We start from the raw sequence: 3,665 nt of genomic DNA, 5'->3' as shown, positions 1-3,665 counted from the left end.
TTTCAAGGCCAGCGGGCAGCGACAGCCCTGTGAGTGGCAGGCCTGCATGACTTTCCTTTTGACCTTTTCCTCCCAGGCCTCAGTTTCCCCTGTTCAATGGGGAAATGGGCATTGATCTTCTCCTTTGTATCTGTAGCTCTGGGACTCCTGAGAGGTGGTTTATGGTGTCCCCTGGGGAACGGTGCAGGTGTGGGAGGGGCTGGCTGAACAGGTGGGGCTCAGGGACCCCAGCCCCTGCCTGGGTTCTACCAGCTACTCCAATAAATTGGGGTCCTCAGACTATTTCATTTGCACAGTGCCCTGGGCTGTGGCTGAGAGCCCAGACAGCTGTTTCTGGTAGCATCTGTCTCGACTTCACAGCTGTTCTGTCTCTGGTGGGCTCCCTGCTTGGCCTGTGTCCTCCTGGCCCTGTGGATGTACCTGAGTGGTGGGAGGCTTGGGGGGCGGCACTTCTCAGAATTGGAAAGTGGTGACTTCAATGCACAGAGGAGGCCCAGGCCCTGGGGACGGACAGTGGAATGAGAGCCAGTGCGAAGGCAGAGGCTGATGACCTGCAGAGCCTCAGTTTCCTCATCTACAAGATGCAGGAGCACCTCCTTCCCACGTGTGGGCATGTTCTTATCATTAGGATTCATGACCACTGCAGTGTGAGGCCACCATCCAGAGCATTTCACACACGGCGGGCGTGGGCTTTGGTTTTCCCATTAGCTCCTGAGGGAAGGAGGCCCAGCTTTGAAAGTGGGTGATTGGGAGTCCAGAGGGTGGCCTAACTGCTCAGTGGCAACATCCTGTGGACCCAGGCCACTGGACACCCCTATCCCTCCTGGGGACAGTGGCCAACCTGTGCTGGTGAGGGATGGGATCCGGACTTGCTCCTTATGGTGGGGAATGGTCCCCCATTCTGTAAAGTCCAGCTGAGGCGGAGAGGGCTTGGTGCTGCCCCCAGACTCTAGAAAGGAGCTTCAGAGGCAGGGCTGGAGGTAGAGTTCAGAGCCAGGTCACTCCCCCACCCCAGCAAATGGCGCAGCCCTGGGCAGACACCCAGGGTGGGGTCAGCTGCTGCCATTTGGGGACCTGGAGGGGGCCTCGTGACTGCAGAGGCTGCCTTCGTGCCAGGGAGCTGATGCAGCAGCCTCGTGGCCTGACGGGCTGCCAGGTCGCAGAAGTGGGGGCCTCGGTGTCTGCCTCCATCTCCCCAAAAGGCTTGTGCTCTCATTCCCCACTCATCTTGGCTTATTTGGTATCGGCAGAGGGGCAGGACAGCTGGCTGAGGACCTTCTAATTATAGCGGCTCAAGTATTTGAACAGAGGTATTGAGTACCTCGACCATGTCCTGCTCTTTTGTACAGACAAATAACTCTTTAACCTTTCTTCTGAAGCACGGCCACTCCCTGTTTATTGCCCAGGCAGCCCACCTCCTCCCTCCCGGTGCCCTGGCAGAGGCCAGCATGGGACCTCTACCCCCAGTCTTACCTTGGCTGCAAGGGTCCAAGTGGATCTCCTCTGGTCCCGCTGGCCTCGAAGCAAGCTTCTCTCTAAAAGGTTTTTGGAAAAATGCATTTTCTTAACACCGAAGGTCCAGTCTTCTTGACACACATGCCTTTTCCACAGTAACGGTCCAGCGGCACTTCGAGACCCAACTTTTCTCTCTAACGAATATAGTCTGTGGCCTGGGCCTTGTGGGACCCTGAGCTCCCCCTTCTCTTCCTCCACCTTCTGGGCCCTGTCCCCTGGTGTCAGTCTGGGTTTGTTGTCCCTACTCTCATCCTCCCCTGCACATAGTAGGGCTGCTGATAGCAAGCAAGGCCTGGGGCAATGACTCAGGGAGGCCCCTATCTATCACACCTGGTCAGCAATCTCTCTTCTTCCTCTCAGGTGGCCTGGAGGTGAGATGGCTGCTTTCTCCCTGCAGGGAGCAAATGCCTGGCCCAGGATCGGATCAAAAGGTCTGAAAAATTATTCCTGTCCCCCCGAATTTATCGGTTTAGACAATTTGCAAATTTGTAAACTTCTTAGAATGGAACTAACTTAAGCCCTCCATTTTGCAGCTGGGGCTCACTGCCCCCAGTGGGCAGTGAGTCAGCAGGTTCCTGAGGCAGCTCTGTCCTGTCCCAGCATGGCCACCCTCCTGGCTGACCTTGGAGAATCAGTATTCCAGCATCCACGGCCTGCTAGGTACGTCGCCCTCCTCTCTTACACTGACAGCTTCTTTTTGGAGGTAGAATTCTAGAGGAGGTGGAAGCAGAATAACCCTGCTAATCTTGTTATGTGTAACCTCGGGATTCCTAAAATCTATCACCACCACAGAGCAGGGGGGAGAAAGCAGTCTGCCCTTGGAGGAGCTAGGTGACCCTGGACACTTAACAGTGATCACCTTCCCCTTCTGTGTGGTGGGCAGCAATTTTCAAGGGCTGCTTTGATTCCTTAATGAAATGAAATAGAAAATGCCTGGCCCTCGGTGGCAACTCAGCTCACGTGCGGACGGCGGGCTCCTCAAGGGGATGCGTCTCCTCAGGGGTCCCTTTGAAAACACTTCTAAGTTTTTAGAATTCAGAGGGAAGATAAGGGCCAAGAGGGAGGGCAGTGCTGGTTTCCGGAGGGCATTTTCTTGAAGCCACTAACTTTTTTATTGGCATTTCCTGGATTTATGAATTAGTGAGGAATGTTTATTGTTCCCTAGGGTCATCCCGGCCTGGAAGTTGGAAGCAGGGAACTTTAGTCTGGGGACTGCATTTTATTTTTATCATAAAAATATTTGCAAAACTCTTGACAGTCACTTCAAGGTATTCCCAAAGATGGAGCCTAGTCCATAATAAAATATCTTGTGATAAATGGCAGGGTCCCACATTTGGGAAGGGGGTTAAGGCACAGGGCCAGATGACCTATCTCACATCTTCTGCACAAAGTCGTGCTTGGAAATAAGGCTGTGGGTGGCATAGGGGAGAGAAGTTCCCTGAAGGCCCCACGGACCCCCATTACTCAGAGTAGTGTCTTTCTCACCAACTCTACCCACGATCTGTGCAGGTGGAGGCCAGGACAGAGCTGCCCAGGGCTTCAGAACTAATCTGGGTTTGCAGTTGTCTGGTTTTGTTTTTTAGGGGTCTTTAGTCTTAAGCTGCAGACAGAGTGCGATCATCCCAGCCTGGTCACAGCCTGTAGTGTTCAAGGATTTTGACAGCCTGTGGCAGCTGCAGGGGCCTGAGGGGTTTCATATGTGCAAGCAAGCCTGGTGGGGGGGGGGCTTGGGAAGGGGGATTTCTGATGGGGGCGGGGTGCAGTGAGGTACCCTAGATACCCTGGACACAGAGGTGGGCAAAGGCCAGCCAGACTGCTTTCCCTTTTCACAGAGCTGACAGGATGCTAATGTCCTTTAGCTGCGGGGCCCCTCTGGATGCGAATGGGGAGGGGACGTGGCAGCTGTGTGCTGTGGGGATTGGGCTGTCAGGGGCTGTGGTGCGGCCCCGGCTCCTGGCCAGCAGGCAGGCCTGGCTATTGATGCACCCGAGCTGCTGCACCCGCTGTTCTTGGGCCTGTGTCCTCCTCTCCAGGACCTATCTCATGTCACATTCCCCCTGAGTTCTCATTCCATTCTGCTAATCCCCGAGAACATGGGCCAGGGCATTAGCTTTCGGGGCCTCTTAAAGACCAAAAAGGAAAGTGCTCCC

Source organism: Urocitellus parryii, chromosome 6 (assembly GCF_045843805.1).
Source record: "Urocitellus parryii isolate mUroPar1 chromosome 6, mUroPar1.hap1, whole genome shotgun sequence".
NCBI lineage: Eukaryota > Metazoa > Chordata > Mammalia > Rodentia > Sciuridae > Urocitellus > Urocitellus parryii.
The sequence above is the reverse complement of the archived record's forward strand: the minus strand, read 5'-3'. Positions refer to the sequence as shown.